The sequence below is a fragment of the Poecile atricapillus genome, chromosome 19 (assembly GCF_030490865.1).
Source record: "Poecile atricapillus isolate bPoeAtr1 chromosome 19, bPoeAtr1.hap1, whole genome shotgun sequence".
Classification (NCBI taxonomy): Eukaryota; Metazoa; Chordata; class Aves; order Passeriformes; family Paridae; genus Poecile; species Poecile atricapillus.
Genome location: NC_081267.1, coordinates 7,925,900 through 7,945,173, shown reverse-complemented (window position 1 = coordinate 7,945,173; position 19,274 = coordinate 7,925,900). Strand labels below are relative to the sequence as shown.

Here is a 19,274-nt window from a genome sequence, read left to right as displayed (position 1 = left end):
AAACAATTAGGAGAAAGAGAAGCTGGCGGGGGGGAAATCACAACTAAAAGATGAGAAAAATACATTTCAGGCTATCAACTACAACAGCATTGCACATGGGAAGAAGATTGACAGCTAAATGCTCCTTCGTCCCACTGACAGCGATGTTATGCACTCACTCAGGGCTCCAGAAGAGAGCAGGGCAAGGTTTCCAGAATCCGTCAAGCCTGAGATTATGTTAAGAGATATGGCACACGAGGAAGCTCTTGCCACACTGACACCCATTATTCTCTCAGGAAAGGCACATTGAGAACTTGCCTCCAGCATTCTCCAAGCGTTTCAAGCCTTTATCCAAGAGGGCATCCAGATAATGCAAGTTACGATCCCAATCTAGAAGGGAGCACAGATCAGGACCATTACCAGGGTGAGTTGGGATCCCCTTCTGTTTTAGGGAACTGGGAACTGCAAGGGGTTTGGGTAAGGCTGTGGGAGCCAGATGTCAATGGACATGGCCAAAGCTGCAGAGAGGCCTGGAGAGCTCTGGGCTGGCTCTGGTCACTCTCCACCCTCTTTGCAGACCCTGTGCAACATCTCTGGAGGGGCAGTGGGACCATCCCTGGGCCCCTGGGGCCTCTCTCCCTCCCACAGAGGAAACCCCCCTAAAGCCTTGGGGAAAACCATCCCCAATGCTTCCCAGGGAGAAGGGAGCACTGTCCTGGGAAAGGCGACCGAGGCCGCCGGCTCACCTGCTCGCCCTGCTCGCCACGGAGCAGCCTGGGCAGCCCTGTCAGGCAGGGCCACTGCCAGGAGGAGCAGGAGGAGGAGGCGCAGAGCAAAGGCCATGGTGCCTTGCCCACTGCCAGTCCTGCAGCTCTTGCTGCCACCACTGTCCTGACACCGCTGTCCCAATGTCAGCACCGCTGCTGCCGCCGCCGCTGCTGCCACAACAGTCGTGGTCAAGGACTGACTGCTCGGTCCTTGTGGTGCTGTGCAACCACGGGGCTCTGGGACCTCTGTGACCTCAGAGCCTGCTGTCACCTCAGCCTGCTGTCACCCCAGAGACTGCTGTGACCTCATGGCCTTAGGTGTCTGCCCCAAGTGTACGCCCATCTGTACTAGAGGACTGCCCCGACTGTAAATCTTTGAGTTCATCAAAGGGTCATTGATAAACAAAACCTTGTTTTTGCCTGCTGACATTGCTGGTCAGGCGGTGTCCCAGGAGATGCTCTTGATGGTTGCCTCTTTTCCTGGGTATGGCACTGGAGGAGGTTCAGGCCCAGGTGATGCCACTGAAGGAAATGTGCCCTCATCCCAGGGATGCTCAACACAGACTCCCCCAGCCCCTCAGTGCCCTGCCGCTGGTCACAGCAGCCCCTGCCTGGCTCCTGCCTGCCCACACCATGGTCAGCCCTGCCTGCTCCTGGACATGGAGCTCAGCCAGGGCTGGTGCTGTGTGGGCTTTGCTGGTGGTACCAGCCAGACACTGGGGTGAGAGCTCCATCTCTTTATTGGAACAGAAGAGCTGTGCTGGGCCCTGCCCTGGCAGGAGGGACCCACCTTCAGTCCAGGCCACAGAGCAGGGCGGGTCCCTTCAGGGACACAGGGCCTTGCTTTGGGTGGTGGCAGCATCTGCACAGCAGCAAGCTGGTAATGCAGCTGTGACAGGGACATCACGTATGGGCATGGAGATGTGAAATGTGTGGTGCAGGTGTCCCTGAGGGAGGTGTTTGGCCTTTCCTGTGAAGCTGCAGAGGGGAACCTGTTGAGAGAGGAGATGGCTGAGGTCCCAGCTGCAGCTGGCACACAGGGACCCTCTTGCACAGCGGGAGATTCTCACTGTGCTCAAAGTTTCCCTCTGAAGACTAAGAGGTGAATGTGGATGGGCTCAGCAGCTGATCTGCAGGCCAAACAATTGAGTTAGCAAAAGAAGAAATTGAGAAAATACAAGTTTATCCATAGCAAGGAAGAAATCAAGGCCGTTAGCATGGAAACCAATAAAAAGGTGCATAAGGGGTATTTGCAGTTGTAATGAATGGAATTGGTTCATGCTAACTAAATTGTAACTGTTGTCGCCCTGAAAACTCAGCTTCTGAACTTGCTGACATGGTTTTCTAAGGACTTTCCCAGGACAGTAACTGTAAACATAGATATGTGTACATTCTTTCTGTTACACGTCTTGTGATGGACATCTCTCATGGCCAGTGCTGTGAGAAAGTGTTATCCTGACCACCCAATCCCTGGCTGTGGTCAGGAGCCTATAAATCCTGGAGGGAAAAATAAACCTCTCTCCTTCCTTCACCACACCTCGACCTGTGTCCGTGTGATCTGTTCATCTTCAGCGGTAACATCTGGTGAACCCCTACGTGTCCTGAACGTGTGTTACAGGGTACTGTCTAGCCTGTGGCTATGGATGGTTTTGGGCTCTCTCTTACGGAGGGCCTGGTTTTGGAGATATGGCGTGCAGTGCAGGATCAGAGAGGAATTGATGTTTCCTATGCTGACTTTCAGCAATTGTGTGAGTATGGGAGAACTGAGGGGTTTTTCCCTGTGGTTGAAGCGATTTTTTCGCAGTCAGCTTGGGACGCTGTAGGCGATTCCCTGATCGAGGCTCTGCTGGTTGGTTATGAGCCCCGGCTGCTCCGGTTGCTGGGGATCTGGCGGAGGTGCGGCTTTCTGAGGTCGGGTCCCGAGGTCGGCTGCCCCGGGATCGCCGGGGCCCCCGGCGGGTTGAATGGGGCCGCTGCGGGACCGGTGGGCGTGATCCCCCCTCGGCCCGTGCCCCGGCGGTGTAGGCCCGGGGCGGGGTTGGATCCCTGCCGGCAGGCTGTCCGGGGCGCCGTGGACCCCGGGGCTGTAACCCCTCCTCGGCCCGCGCCCCGGCGGTGTAGGCCCGAGGCGGGGTTGGATCCCTGCCGGCAGGCTGTCCGGGGAGCCGCGGACCCAGGGGGTGTAACTCCTCCTCGACCCGCGCCCTGCCGGTGGAAGCCCGGGGCGGGGTCGCCGCCTCCGCGTGCCCTCCCGGCACAGGCCGAGGGGGGGCTGCCTGAACGGGGGGCGGCGCCGGCCCTGGGGGATGCCTCGGGGTCCGTCCCATGTCCCTGCTGCGGCTGGGCCGTGCCCTGCCCCGCGGTGGGGGACGGGCCGGGCCCGGGCCCCGTGCCGGATTCGTGGGGCGTGGGGGCGGGTTCTGCTAGTGCTGCGGACGCCGGGCCGGGTTCTGCCGGCCCCGTGCTGCCGGATTTCCCCCCTGCGAGCCCGGATTGTCCCCTGGCAGCAGAGCAGGACAATGCCGCGGCTCTGCCGGCTGTGCCTTTACCGCCGCCCCGGTTCCCCCCCGCGCCGAGAGCGGGCTCTGCCGAGCTGCCTTCAGCCCCCCCCGCCTCGGGTTCCCGGGCATGGCCCGAGCCTGCGGCTGGAGCCGGGCCTCCCCCGTCGCCTCCTGTGGCTGTGGCAGACCAAGGTCCTGAGCTGTTTACCACTGGCTCGGATGGTGCTGCCGCGGGACAGAAGCCGGTGGCCTTGACGGGTCAGGGGTCCCAGGCTGCTGGAGCCTCTTCAGCTGGCCTGTGGACTTTGTCCTCCTGTAAAATGACTGTGCAGCTGAGCATATCAGGCATTTCATGTGCTTCCGAATGCTTTGGTCCAGTGGGTGAGGCCGTGAGTGCTCTTCTTGTGGCATGGTTGAACACCACTGCTCAAGGCACCATTGTTCACCTCGGGGACGTTGATTCAGATTTCCTGGGGTGCATTTCTGCCATGGGTTTCACACTTACCCCTCCTGTTCCTAGATTTGCTCACCTTGTGCCTTTTGAGTTTTATGTTCGCAGAGCTGAGAATCAGCTGCGGGGAGATGGTGGCTTCGGGTTCCCTGGACCTCCCTGGGTCACTGGACTGCTGTTCTGACAGCCAGGGATCATCCTGAACGGGTCTGCACCCTGTCCATCCTTGGTGAGATGCTGTCAGAGATTAGCTTCTGTGGGTTTTGACACTGGCATGGACATCACGATTGTCTGGTTTGCTGATGGACCCTTGGACCCGATGCTGAGACATTCAACACAAAGAAGAACTAGAGACTGACTCTTTGTTCAGCAGATTCTGTTTTCCTTTCTCATGATAGACTAGTCACCCTCCATGACCTGATGCAGGAACAGTTGGATCACAGTGATCTGGAGTTTCAACCAGTCCCTGGGACATTCCTGTTTTCTGTATCAAGAAGAAGTCTGGGAAATGGAGGTTGCTACACCTCCAGAAAGTTACTGCTATGATGGAAAGCATGGGGATGTTGCAGGCTAGCATGCCTTCACCTGCCATGCTTCCTGCTGATTGGCTAGTCCTCATTGTGGATCTGAAGGATTGTTCTTTGCAATTCCTTTGCATCCCGATGACAGACCGAAATTTGTCTTTCTGGTGCCAGCTATTAATAATGCTGAGCCCACACAGAGATGTCAATGGAGGTTTTGCCATTTCACAAGGCTTGTGAAAATTTTCCGGCATTTGCCGATGATATGGAGCTGCGAGTGACTCCAGAAACAACCTCCTTGAAATTATTTGAGGGTCAAAAATAATCTTTGGGACAAACAGTCTCGCATTTGGAGGTGCGATTATTTTTTTGCATTCAGTGCAGACACTGCATGAATGATGTCCAAATATTAGTGGACTTTTACATGGTTGTGTCCTTATATGGGACTGACCATGACACAACTGTCTCCCTTGTTTGGTCTATTAAAGGGGGACTCTGATTTTAAAGTCACCTCTGACACTGACTCCAGAGGCACAGTAGATGCTGGAGGAGGTTCTGCGAGCAGTTTCTGCTCCTCAAGTTTATTACATTAATCTTTCCATTGATGTCGCTGGTTTGTTTTTTTGGTTTTTCTTGGAGAGTCATGAGGCTGGATCAGCCCAATTGATGGAATCACATACTGCTGTCATAGCATTTCATACATTTTCCCAGGCACCTTTCAGTTTGGCCATGGATTCTGCCTCTGTGACCAAATTGAGAGCCATCCACAAGCAGGTGGTGATGTTGGACATTTGTTTCACTTATTTTTTTGAGTTTTGTTGTTTTTTATGTTTTAAAAAAAAAAAAAAAAAAAAAAGTTTTTTTTATAATAACGAAAGGGTGAGATATCACCCTGAAATTACAGCCTTCTGATTGTATGGAGTATTATATTTTTCTATTGTTTATTATTTTGATTGTTTATAATGTTGCTAGTTTCTTTGTTCATTTTTCTTTATTCTTTTCTTTTTATTAAACCGAAAAGGGTGAGATGTCGCCCTGAAAACTCAGCTTCTGAGCTTGCTAACATAGTTTTCTAAAGACTTTCCCAGGACAGTAACTGTAAACATAGATATGTGTACATTCTTTCTGTTACACGTCTTGTGATGGACATCTCTCATGGCCAGTGCTGTGAGAAAGTGTTATCCTGACCATCCAATCTCTGGCCGTGGTCAGAAACCTATAAATCCTGGAGGGAAAAATAAACTCTCTCTTCTCTTCACCACACCTCGACCTGTGTCCGTGTGATCTGTTCATCTTCAGCGGCAACAGACAAGCTTTGAACTCCTTGCAGCTGAAAGCACCAAGTGGGTTGTTGGGAGGTGTGTGAGTGAGGCAAGAGTGAGGGAAGGGAAATGCAGAGAGCCCTGGAAGTGTTTCTGTGCAGACAGGCTGTGGGGAAGGGCACTGCAGAGCTGCCCTGGGCCAGCTGTGAGGGTGGATTATCATCCCAACCTGCACTGGGCCATTGCAAGGGGCTGTTGCCGTGGACACTGCACTGACCCCACTGCTGGGTTTGGGTGCCACGGCAGCCCTCATCGGATTTGAAAACATAAATCAAATTATTCCCAGAGGCTTGGCTTGTTAAAGTGTTCTGAATTTGAGTGAGCCCTGGGGCACTGAATTCCTGAGCTGAAGAGCTGAAGGCTGAACAAGCCTCTGGAGAAGTAAAACTCAGCAGCAGCAGCAGCAGCCTCCAAGTTGCTGAGGATGTCAGCAGCCCCCACTGAGGCCATCCCTGCCCCGAGACCCTGGGGGAATGGGCAGACAAGGAGAGCATCCCTGGGGCTGGGGAAGCAGAACTCAGAGGCACCAGGGGCTCCAGGTGGGAAATGGAGTGTGGAATGGGGCTGTGAAAGCCCTGCCTGGGCTGTGCCAAGCAGGACAGACAAGCCCTGACCCCATCCCCCAAACAATTCTCTCAAGGAGACATTTAAAAGGAATTACAATTGTTTGTGTCCTCTGAGTTGCATGCACTGGAGAAATACTGATAAGAGATGTTAAAGAGGTCAAAACCAGAAAACAGTCTTTACTGGTAAATCAGAGAAAGTTTGACAAATGGTTTAATACGACATTCAATCAACAAAAAACATTTCTCAAAGCATTAACTTGGCCCATTCAACTTCACAAACTATAAACCCATTTCAATTTTAAGTTAATCAAAATTTGCAAGAGGACAGAAATAGAAGAAGACACAGAAAGAGAGAAAGACAAAGAAGATACAGAGAAGCACACACACAGCTACCAACTCCTGGATTCCAGCGATGTTGAGGTAGAAATTCCAAGAGGAGGTGGGGTCAAGATGTGTGCTTGCCTTGTGGTCAGCCTTAAATACCCCTTTTTCTCCCTGGGCACTTTCTCCAGGTGGAATTTCCGATCATTTGGTCACTCAGGAGCTGGGCTGAGGGTTCCAGAGGTGGGTGTGGAGCATTGCCTTTGGTGTGCCAGGGACTGGCAGACACTGCTGGGCTGGGATAGAGGCTCTGGGGGGATTGGGGTTCCAGGGCAGTGCAGTGCTGGGGTTACAGGACAGGGCAAGGCTGGACCTGACCCTGCCTCCCCCCCACATAAAATGTTTCCAGCCAAAATCTCCTCCAGTCTCTCACAACAGGCAATGTTGGAGGTGGAATTCCAATTTTGGTCATGGGCACCTGGCTGAGATGGACAATTCTTTTCCATAGGAAGGAAAGCACAGAGGCCCAGTGTTTGGAAAGCAGGATAGAGCTGTGCATCAGGAAGCCAAGGCCAGCCAGACTTGTCAGTAATGGAAGATTTTGTCTGGGAGCAGTCTTTGGATGTAGGGAATGTTGGAGGTGGAATCCAAATTTTGGCCATGGATGCCTGGAGAAGCAGGACAGTTTTTTCCCATAGGAAGGAATTCACAGTGCCTTAGTGAATTTAGTGTTTTACTAACAGATGAGAAGAGACCCTCAACATGTCAAGGTCAGTTGGACCAGTCAGGAGGCCCCTGGGAGGCCAAACCAGCCAGACCTGTTCTGTGTTCCCTTGATTTTATGGGGCCCCATAGAGTCACAATGGACCCTTACTTCCATGGGGCCCTTCAGTGTCATAAGGGTGCTGTGATTCCATGGGATCCTGCAGTGTCATAGTGGAGCCCTGATTATAAGAAGACCTGCAGTGTCACAGTGGACTCTTGATTCCATGGAGTACCACAGTGTCACAATGGCCTCAGGATCCATCAGGCCCTGCAGTGTCACAATGGTCCCAGCGATTCCGTGTGGCCTTGCAGTGTCACAATGGCCTCTGTGGTCCTACAGACCCCTCAATGTCATGTGACTCCTCTGTTCCATGAGGCCTGAAATGTCACAATGGACCTTGGTGGTTTGCAGTGTCACAAAGGTCTCCTTTGGCTCCACAGTGTCACAATGGACCACTGATTACAGGAGACCCCTCAATGTCACAGTGAACCATGAGGTACAGGCTAAGTTAAATGGTGCTAAGTGTTCTTTTTCTAAACTTATTGGTGTCTAAAATGCTCGCTCGCGGTGAGAGACTTCTCCAGGGTCAAGCTGTTCAGGTATAAGCAATTTATTATAAGGGTAAAGAGAGGGAGAGACCTGTGTCCGCCACCAGCCTCGGCATTCACGTGGTCCCAGGGGAGGAGAGAGAGAGCGGGGAGAGCAGGAGAGGAGAGGCTGGAAAAGGGGAGGGAGGGAATAAGAGAGCGAGGGTCTTGTTACAATCCATTATATGCTTTCCTATAGTGAATATTCTAATTCTTAGTAACCAATCACTATGAGATACACTGACTAAAGAATTTACATACAGCCTATGAGCTTCCCTGCCGCAGTGGCGGAAAGCCTGGAGCACCGCGACTTCTCCAGAAGCAGCCTTGAGAAAGGCTGGCCCGAAGCGCATGTGAGCAGCTTCGAGCAGTCGAGTGATTCCAGCTCAGCTCAGTAATAGTATAGTGATTCCAGCTCAGCTCAGTAATAGTATAGTGATTCCAGCTCAGCTCAGTAATAGTATAGTGATTCCAGCTCAGCTCAGTAATAGTATAGTGATTCCAGCTCAGCTCAGTAATAGTATAGTGATTTCAGCTCAGCTCAGTAATAGTATAGTGATTTCAGCTCAGCTCAGTAATAGTATAGTGATTCCAGATCAGCTCAGTAATAGTATAGTGATTTCAGCTCAGCTCAGTAATAGTATAGTGATTCCAGCTCAGCTCAGTAATAGTATAGTGATTCCAGCTCAGCTCAGTAATAGTATAGTGATTCCAGATCAGCTCAGTAATAGTATAGTGATTTCAGCTCAGCTCAGTAATAGTATAGTGATTTCAGCTCAGCTCAGTAATAGTATAGTGATTTCAGCTCAGCTCAGTAATAGTATAGTGATTCCAGCTCAGCTCAGTAATAGTATAGTGATTTCAGCTCAGCTCAGTAATAGTATAGTGATTTCAGCTGAGCTCAGTAATAGTTTAGTGATTTCAGCTCAGCTCAGCTCGGCAGCGGCGGCGGCAGGCAACACAGGAAGCAGGGACGAGACAGCTGGTCCAGCGTTCCACCGAGGCACAAGCCTTTATTCAGGCAAAGCTTTGGCAAAGGGTGCCGGTAACAGCGAATCTCTCGAACAGAGGAAAACCCGGGATATTTATGGGGAAGGAGAGGGGCGGGGGGAAGCCCGAGATACCTGTATCGGGGTAGGACAGCAGGGGGGAACACCAATGAAACACAACAGTTTAACATAACTAACTCAAAGACCCCTGGGAGCGACATTGTGTCGCTATTACAGAGAAGTATCTTCTCTCCAGGGGAGAGCCAGTATCTCGGGCCCAGCGGGCTCCTCCGTACCCACACTTCCCCATATTAACATAGAGTGTTGCATTTTAAACTCTAAAAAGCTTTACAAGTTCTTTCCTTGCTTCTTGACCTTTGGACTTTCTATCAGCAGAAGGACATTGTTTTACCAACCAGGGATTCTCCTTTAGCTGGCTAGGCTATTGTTCTTTGGTCATATAGTAACTAGTACTCAGTATCTTATGACTCAAAGCAAGCTTTCATTTCTATTTCAATTCTAGGCTTCATACCTTCAGAATCTTTTGTTAAACAATCATATTCGCAAGGTTTCCCTGTTTCATCTTCCCCAACATAAACTGTCACTTTTAATATAAATTAGAAGCTAATTTGAATATTTCTAAGTGTAATTCCTCTGTTAAATCAAAAAGTCATAGGTTAAAAATTAGATTAAATACTGTATAACTGCTGCTCTTTTGCTAAACTGTGAAGTTGAAGGTATCAATTAATGGTTAAGGTATAAGTGAAGTCCTGTTAAGTTTGACCTCTGTTAAGTTTTTAGGCCATATTCCTTTTATCCTTGACCTCACTGTCCTTTTGTCACAGACACACACACATACGGACAGTTCTGGGTTCATTTCTGGTTGGATTTGGATTGCCTGGATTTTGTTTGGTTTTGTTGTTGCTTTGTTTCCTTGCTATGCCTGAAGTGTCCAGTCAGGAGCAGAGTGACTCTTGCCAAGAAACTTTGTGCTGCTGGTGCTTAATATTAAATCTGGTTTTTGCTGCTCCCTTGCTGGGGATTTTTTAAGCGCTCTCAAGCCCTCGTTGGTGACAGGGTGAAGGAGCCCTGGCCCAGGCTCTGGCCCTGGGGACACAGGGATGCTGCCGGGGGTTCCCTGTCCCCCTGTCCCATGCCCCACAGACCTTGGGATGTCCCACAGCCATTCTGTGATGTCCCAGTCTGGACTGTGATGTCCCAGCCCCTCTGAGATAACAGAACCTACTCTCTGATGTCACAGCCTTCTCTATGACATCACACACTCTTCTCTCTGATGTCACACAGCTGCTCTGTGATGTCACAATCTGCTGTCTGATGTCACAGAGCCGCCCTCTGGGATTGTGGTGTCTGCTCTGTGACCTCACAGCCCACTCAGTAATGTCACAGCCCACCCTGTGGTGGCTCTGTGATGTCATACAGAAACTCTGTGATGTCACAACCCACTCTGTGATGTCATGCATTCAACCTCTGATGTCATAGTCCTCTCTGTGATGTCACAGCCCACGAAGTGATATCACCCAGGCCATACTGTGATGCCACACCCTGCTTTCTGATGTCACACAGTCCCCTCTATGATGCCATAGCTGCTCAGTGACCTCACACAACAAACTCTGTGATGTCACAGCCCCATCTGTGACCTCACACAACCCACTCTGAGCTGTCACACAGCCCCTTTCTGACATCACAGCTGCTCTGGGGCTCCAGGACACAGCCACAGAGGTGCCACTGTGACACAGCCCCCTCTGGCACATCCCACAGCCCCTGCCAGTGCTGAGCCCCTGGGAGCTCTGTCTGGGCCTGCTCGTGTCCCTGAGCTGCCCTGGCAGGGCCCCAGCCCTGCTGGGCTGTGCTCAGGAGCTGCTCCTGGCCAGAGCTGTCTCTCTGCAGCGCTGCCCTTGCCAGGAGCTGCCTCTGGGCCAGGAGCCCGGCCCAGCTCAGCAGCACAGACACAGCACCAGCACTTTCATCACCCTCTCGGGCCTTTGGGGCTCTTTGCATCACACTAAGTCCCTCAGAGTGTGCTCCAAAAACTTCTCAAGAACTCAAACACAGACAGAAACACTGAAATTTCTTGTAGTTGAAATGAGAGACACGAGTGAGAAAGCGTCCCCAGGTTCCAGGCAGAGCAGAAGACTGGAGGCCCTGATGGCAGCTGGGGACAAGCAAGGGAAAGGTGTCTGTGGTGCTGAGCAAAGCTGGATGTGTTTCAGGAATGCCAAGGGCCAAGGGCTGAGCCCCAGCCCCTGGCAAGGCAGATGCTGTCCCTCCCTCATTGCTCAGGGCTCTTCCCGGGGCACTGGCATGTGGGGATGTGCAATGCCAAGGGCAGCACCATGGGGCGGCCCCTGCCAGGCTGCTGAGCAGGGACAAGGAGGCAATGAGGCCCCAGGGCTGCCAGGGTCACTTGTGCCCTGCTGGCCTCAGGCCCAGGGCCAGCAGCCATGGCCAAAGGGCTGCACAAGTTGCCTCTGGCAGGGCCTTGCAGCTGCTGCCCATCCCTGTGCCCTCTCCAGCCCAGGCTGCCCTGTGGTGTCCATGCCCTGCGCCTCTGTCCCTGCAGGCTGTCGTCATCCCCCGACTGCCCCACCTCGCTGGCCCCTTCCTTTGCTGACAGCTCTGTGTCCTGCCTGCCTCTGCCTGGCCACACAAAGCCTTGGGCTGCTCCAGACTCCTTCTGCGGGATGTGTTGCACCACAGCCCTGCCCTGGGACACAAATTCCTTCCTCCTGGTGTTCATACTGGGCCTCCCCAGCTGCACTTGGCATCAATTCTTTCTTTCTCTGGCTCTTTTCCACTATGTCAAAAGGATCCACCATCTCTAAAACCGCTCTTTAAACAATCTCATGGCTCTCCTCCACTGTCCTCAGTCTCCACCCCACGGAGCACAGAGCTCCTTTGTCCCTATAGAGTGGTCATGTGCCTGAGGCCTCAAAACCCCACCTTGGGAGATCTCTGGGCCCTCTCCAAGGGGTTTTCAAATGAAAACAGGCTGCTTATAGTCTAAGAAAATCACAAGAGGAAAAGGCCAACCTAACCCCTCTGTCCTGGCTGCTTTTGTCTTGTAGCAATTCTTAGATCTATGGAATTTGGGATGCCAAATTCTAAATGGTCCCTGGACAAGGAGGCTGGAGCTTTTCCATAGGAAGGAACAGAGCCGCACTGTTTCAGGGACTGATGCGAGGTGACCACCAGAGGCCAAGGCCAGCCAGAGCTAGCAGGTTTTTTCTGGGAGATACCCTTGAATAAAAGAAATGTTTAAGGGAGAATACCAATTTTGGCAATGGGCAACAAAAAAGATGGATGGTATTCCATTGTTAATTCTGTGGGACAAATTGCATTACGGTTCAATTCCACCTGTCCAGTCTTTTACACATAAACAAAGCCTGGGACCAGGATTGGAGTAGACAGCCACCCCAGTCTCCTCTCATAGAAGGAATTTAAATGTCTAGGCATCCTAGAGGGTTTTGAGGATTCCTGGTGGCTGTTGGGTGTCATTTCTCCACCTCATGACTCAGCAGGAGTTTCTCCAATAAAGAAATAAAGCTTTTGCCTGAAGCTCCCACTCTGCCCATGACAGGAAGCCCTGGGAGTGTCTGTGACATCCTGGCTCTTTGGCAGCCTGGGGACTTCTGGGATGTCACCGTGGAGCCCCCGGGAGTGCCTGTGACAGAGCGGTGCCTTTGCAGCCCAAGGTCCCCTGGGATGTCACCATGGAATTGCTGGGACAGTGTCTGACCACACGGCTCTTCAGCATCCCCAGAAACCCCTGGGAGGTCTCCATGGAACCCCTGTCAATGCCTGTGACATTCTGGCTCTTGAACAGCCTGGAGATTCTTGAAATGTCCCCATAGAGCCCCTCGGAGAGCCTGTAACAAATCTGATTCTTGGCAGGCAACCATCACCAGGACCTGTTGCTATGATCTGTTTCCATGACAACCATCACAGCCCCTGTTGCTATGGCCCCATGCCAGGGGTGGTTGCCATGGACACCAGCTCAGGCCTGGAGCCAGAGCCCATTGCCATGGCAGCCATTTGCAGTCCCATCCCCAGGCTCATGGGATCACAGAGCCACAGAATTGGCTGAGTTGGGAGGGACCCATGGGGATCCTCCAGTCCAACTGCTCGTCCTGCACAGGACACCCCAACAATCCCAGCCTGGGCCTGGCAGCGCTGGCCAAACGCTGCTGGAGCTCAGCCAGCCCTGGAGCTGGGAGCCTTCCCTGGGGAGCCTGTTCAGTGCCCCAGCAGCCTCGCATGAAAAACCTTTTCCTCACATCCAGCCTAAACCTGCCCGCCTCAGCTCCAGCCGCTCCCTCCACTCCTGTCCCTGGGCACCAGAGGGAAGAGGTTCCCACAGTCCCCAGCCAGGGACCCGCTCCCAAGGCTGCTGCCGTGGCAACCAGGCCTGGCACCAGCTGGGATGCTCGGTTTCCATGGGCTGGGCTTCAGGAATGGCATTCCCCAATTTCCTGCTCCTGCTAAAACTGTATCGCTGCTCTCTTCCCTCCCACCTCCCATGGAAAGCAGAAAAGGCAAAGATCCCAGGCTGGGATAAGAACAATTTATTGAGAACAGCAATGAGATAAGGAACAAACAGACACAGAAATAATTTTGATAACAGAATAGATAAGAAAAACCATTACAGGGAAAAATAAACCACCACAGACTGGCTCTTCCAGGCCACGTATCTCCTCCGGCCAAGAAGGGACACACTTCTCCTCTGGTGAGAGACAGTGAGTCCTTTTTCTGCCCCTGGCAAGAACCTGATATGGGATTGAATATAATGACAGGGCCATGGCCAGACTCTCATGTTCTTTAATCCCACATCATGACATTGCCACGGGCAGGAAAAGGTACAGGTGTGTTCCCAGCATGGATCACAGGGAACATGGATCACCAGGTCTCTTCCCAATGTGGATTCTCCAAGGGGGGGATGAAGCTGGAGCAGTGCACAAAGCTCTTCCTGCACTTGGGGCGCTAACAGGGCTTCCCTTACCAGTGGCTCCGTTGGTGTCTGGTCAAGTTAGAGCTGACTGAGAAGCTCTTCCCACACTGGGGACACTCGTAGGGCCTCTCCCCAGTGTGGATACGTTTGTGAGTATTGAAGTTGGACCTGTGGTAGAAGCTCTTCCCACATTCCCCACACTCGTAGGGCCTCTCCCCAGTGTGGATGCGCCGGTGGGTGATGAGGTTGGAGTTTCGCTTGAATCCCTCCCCACAGTCAGGGCAGCGGAAGGGCCTCTCATCCGTGTGAATCCGCTGGTGCACGAGGAGATGGGAGCTGGTCTGAAACCTCTTCCCACACTCACCACACTCATAGGGCCTCTCCCCAGTGTGGATGCGCTGATGCGTGATGAGGTGGGAGCTGCAGCTGAAGCCCTTCCCACATTGCCCACACTTGTAGGCCCATTCCCCAGTGTGGATCATCTGGTGGCAGATCAGTTTGGTGCTCTGGCTGAAGCTCTTCCCACACTCCAAGCACTTGTAGGGCTTCTCCCCATCCTGAAGCTGCTCATGGACCACCAGCTCAGAGCCCTGGCTGGATCTCCGGCCGCCTTCCCGGCACAGGGTGGGTCTTTCCTCCTCAGAGCACCCTGGGATGGGTTTGGAGCCCCTCCTCCTGCGGGATCTCCGGGGATTTTTCTCCCCATTGGATTCCTGCACTGTGGAGCTGCTCAAAACGGCCTCTTCCACGAGGTTCTGCCGTGCGGATTTGTCCTCCCTGGTCTCCATCCTCAGCTCCTTGTCTGGGGGAGGAAGGACAAGGAGAGGATGGGATTTGTCTCCGTGCCAGAGGGAAGGGGAAGGAGATCCCCCCAGTGCGTCCCCGGCAGGACGGCGTCGGCAGCGGGGTTGTCCTGCAGCCGGGGGCCAGGCTGGGCTGGGAGATGGAGCAGGAGAGAGGGGGAAAGGGGCACTGACTTCCTCCTCACCTGCCTGGGTGTCCCGGGGCATCTTCCTCTTCCTCACAGCCTTCCTCTCCATCTGGCCAAGGTTTGGGAATGGGAAATCCTGGTTTGGGGAAATACAAGGGATGAGGACATTAGGTTAGATGTTTCTTTCTCTCAAAAGCTATCTCAAGAAGTCACTGGGCATCTGGTGCCCATATAAACCACCAAAACAGCATGACTCAGTCTCCAAAAATATACAAATGGCCAAGATTCAGCAAAAACACCCAAGCATGAATTTCCCCACTCTGGTCTCTTCACTGTGGGGTCCTGGAAGCCGCCCCTGTCTGGATTGTTGTGGGTCAAGTTTGTATTGGTGTTCCCCCTCTCCGTCTGCTGGGGCTCCTGGCAAGCCAGGAGGTTCCCCTTCTCTGGCCTCACCACTTTGGCATCCCAGGAGTCCTGGGTGGTCAGCACTGTCTGGGCTCCCTGTTTCAGGTTCCTGGGGTATCCCTGGGCCCCCTTGTTCATGCTCCCAACATCTGCAGGCTTCGGGAGCACCCCCAGCTCTGGCATTGCCCGTTTCTGCTGCCCCCATTGCCGCTTTCCCTGCCAGCCCTGCTGGTCCCGGGCCATCCCCACGCGGCTCCGGGCTGACAATGTAGCCCCTGAGGCGGGCAGAGCAAGCCCCAGCACGGGGGGAGCCTGCATGCTCCGCTCCCTCGGCAGCCGCGCCCAGCCCTGGGCACAGAGCTCCGGCAGCCCCCATTGCCGCCCCCTCCCCAGAGACCCCCGGGGACCCCCGCAGCCGGGGCTGCCTCTGAGCCAGGCGGCCCCCGAGCCCGGCTGCGTGGCCAGGGGGGCACGGCGAGCCCGGGGCCTCTGTGCCAGCGCTTGTCCCGCTCTCCCTCAGCCTCTGCCCGGCCCGGCCCGGCCCCCCGAGCCCCGCCAGGCCCCGCACGGCCACGGCCGGCCCGGGCCGCTCCCCTCGGAGCCCGCTGCGGACACGGCGCCGGCCCGGCCACACGGACCCGCCTGTGCTGGGGGCCCACGGGCCGCCCAGCGCTGCCCGGGCCTCGGCCCCGAGCACAGAGCTCTGCCCGGGGGGCTCCCGGCCCGAGGCGGCGGCTCCGGGCCCGCCCGGCCGCTCCCGGCTCCCACAGCCCGCCCGGGGCCGCCCCGCCCGGGCCGGGGCTGCGCCAGCGCTCCCCGCACCCGCGGGGCTGCAAACCGCTGGGCACAGCTCACAAAAAAACATTCCCCTAGTCCCAGAAAACACCAAAATACCGATCGGCCATCACCCCCCACAAAAAAAATCCAAACCCCAAACCCACAAACCGACCGCTTCCAGCCTCTCCTCCTGCGCCTTCCCAGGGATCCCAAGCCCGTGGGAATGCCCCCGGAGCGGGACAGAAAGCTGCTCCAGCCGAGGCACGTGGAACACCCTGGGCTCTCCTCTGGGGGCCCTACAACACCCGCCAGTGGAACCTCGCAGTGCAAAGGAACGATTTTGGTGCTCCCTGGGGAGGCCAGAACTGAAACTTTGTTCCTTTTCTTCGGGCCGGAGACCCCCGGGCTGTTTTCTGCACACACTTCCAGCCCCCAGCGCTTGCTGCAGCAGCTCCCTGCAAATGTCACACTGCCAGGGCCCTGTCCTTGCTGTCACCCGCTGTGGCTGGCCATGAACACAGCTCCTGCATTTGCATTTCCAGCTGCTGTGCAACCAGAGCTGAGGGATCTGCAGCTGCCTGAATGCAAAACCTGGCAGAGGAGCCTCTCTCGAGGGGGAAATCTCCCCTTCCTGAGCCAGCCCGTGGCAATGCTGCCATTCTCTGCTGCTGCTGCTGCTGCTGGGGCACTCGGGGCTCTGCTGAGCAGGAAAGGTGACCCTGAACCAGGAGCTTTCCTTGGCTGCATCAAAGCCTCGGTGCACAAAGACCTTCCCAGTGCTGTGCTTGTTTGTTTTTTTAAATTAACTCCCCCTGTCAGCTCTGGGCAGAGCTCTGTAACTGTGTGTGACACTCGTCTGTGACACTGTGGGGGTGGCCAAGGGGACCTTCCCCGAGCTGTCTGCAGAGGAATCCACAGCAGCCCAGGCCGGGGGTGCTCAGTGGCCGCTCAGTTCCGCTGACTGGACGCGGCTCTGGACGCTTCCCTTGGAGCATCTCCAGGGAGGGAACGCTGGGGCTGCCCCGGCTGTGGTGTCACTGCCAGGGGAACGCTGGGGCTGCTGGCCCGGCTGTGGTGTCACTGCCAGGGGAACGCTGGGGCTGCCCCGGCTGTGGTGTCACTGCCAGGGGAACGCTGGGGCTGCCCCGGCTGTGGTGTCACTGCCAGGGGAACGCTGGGGCTGCCCCGGCTGTGGTGTCACTGCCAGGGGAACGCTGGGGCTGCCCCGCTCCTGCCCCACCCCATCAGCTCTGCCAGCGCCTCCAGGGGACACAAAGGCTGAGCCAAAGGGTGAGAGTTGCACAAGGGGCTGAGCTGGGATCTGGGACCCATTGGGATCATGGAGTCCAGCCCCCGGCCCTGCACAGACACCCCAACAATCGCAGCCTGTGCCTCCCTGGCAGCGCTGGCCAAAGGCTCCTGGAGCTGCGGCAGCCTCGGGGCCGTGCCCATTCCCTGGGGAGCCTGGGCAGTGCCCCAGCCCCCTGTGGGGGAAGAAGCTTTTGCTGATCTCCAGCCCAGCCCTGCCCTGGCCCAGCTCCAGCCGTTCCCTCGGCTCCTGTCCCTGCTCACCTGGGCAGAGATCAGAGCTTGCCCAGAGAAGCTGTGGCTGCCCCTGGATCCCTGGAAGTGTCCAAGGCCAGGTTGGAAAGGGCTTGGAACAGCCTGGGATAGTGGAAGATGTCCCTACCCATGGCAGTTGATGGAATGATAAGGTTCACTTAAGGTTTAAGGTCTCTTCCACCCCAAGGCATTCTGTGATTCTGTGATTTTGGGGGAGATGCTGAAGCTCTGGCTCACCTTTATCTCAGCAAATGTCTGCACCCAGCAGCAGCCATGGGTGGGATCATCTCCTCCTCCCTCTCGCTGTGGCTGTAACTCACCCAAGGGCAGTGTCATAAATGAAATTGAAATTTGGACAACTAGGTCTATTGAGTTAACAGCAGTTTAATAACAAGAAAAAAAATGATACAATTTAGTGAATTGAATACAAGAATCCAATTTAATAAAAGAATATAATTTAGTGGATTGAATAGCATTTTGATATAGAAGGAATACAATTTAATAAAATAGTACAATTTAGTGAATATATTCATATATATATACATATGTATGTATACACATATACATATATATACATATACATACATACACACACACACACACACATATATATATATATATATATATATATATATGAATATAGCTTGCCAGTAATTAAGTATGATTAAAGCATAAGCAAAACTGGTTGGGGTATGGAGAGGGCTTCTCACCCAGCCTCATGTACAAAACGAAGCAATTCAAACTAAACTTATATACTGTATACCTACATATATTCATTCATGTTTCCAGTAAGTCTCCTCCAATTTCTGATTCCTTAATTTTACATCACTATTCTTCATGGTGCATGCTTCACTTGTTGCTAGAGGGTCTTCTGTCTTCTTTTGGTGGTATTTTGGATGAAGGCTTACAGTCATCCTCATTGTTCTCTGGATAACCTTACAGGCTGTGTGTGTGTCCTAAGCGTTGTGTTATGTAAGTAAGCATTGTGCTCCACTAATTAGTCTTATGTTTTATAATTTTCAGGCCCTATGCCTAAAGTCATTCCAACTTTATCCATCTCAAGGTCGATTTTGTCTTAGGACATTTCTTATCTCAAAACTACATCCTGTACCTTAATTTTAACATGTAACATCTGTAGAGGGCTACATCTGCCTTGTAACACCAATTCCCTTGATTGCTTCTAATAATAACTTTCCAAATAGTTACAATTTAGTTAGCACTAATCATTTCCATTTATTACAGGAAGGTGTGAAAACAGGAGCATTGTTTGGTGTGGCCTCCTCTCTGCCTTTCACACCTTTCAGTGCTTTGACCCAGCCAAGAGCTTTCTCCAAGAGTGCAATGAAGCAGCTGTTCCTGCTCCCAGCTCTGGCTTTTCCCAGTCTCTGACCCTGACTGGTTTTGTCCCTCTTGCTGTGCCCTCTGTTCCCCCAGGGGCTGCCCCAGGCTGAGGGATCAGATCCAGGCACTGCTGCTGCTCCCTCGGGACCAGCCCCAGTTTGGTTGTTGCTGTCAGTGCCAGCAGAAGCGGTGGCTGGAGCAGCGGGTGCTGACAGTGCCCCAAGGCCCGGGGCTGGAGGGGTCCCTGGGCTGGGGCTGGGAGGGAGCTGCCCCTTGTTCTCCCTCTGCCTCACGCAGAGCTGGGCCGGGCACAAGTGGGGCAGCAGAGCCAACAGGGAGCCTGCGAGTCTCTTCCAGCCGTGCCTGCTCAGAGTTTGGCCTTGGAGCTTCAGGTGGGCAAAGGCAGCTGCTCTGCTCCCTCTGCGTGTGCCCGTGTTCAGCAGTGCTGCTCCATCAGTCTGTGCCCAGCAACGGGGAAAAGCCTCAGCCCTGCAGGGCCAGGAGCTGCCGGGCTCTGCCTG

The 19,274-nt window shown here is 53.9% G+C and overlaps 2 pseudogenes; one reads left to right on the top strand and one right to left on the bottom strand.

Moving 5' to 3' along the window:
• The window catches only part of LOC131586380 (uncharacterized), a 585,722-nt pseudogene that overhangs the window by 113,774 nt on the left and 452,674 nt on the right, over positions 1-19,274 (bottom strand).
• LOC131586384 (zinc finger protein 850-like) overlaps positions 1-19,274 on the top strand; it is a 287,187-nt pseudogene that overhangs the window by 195,621 nt on the left and 72,292 nt on the right.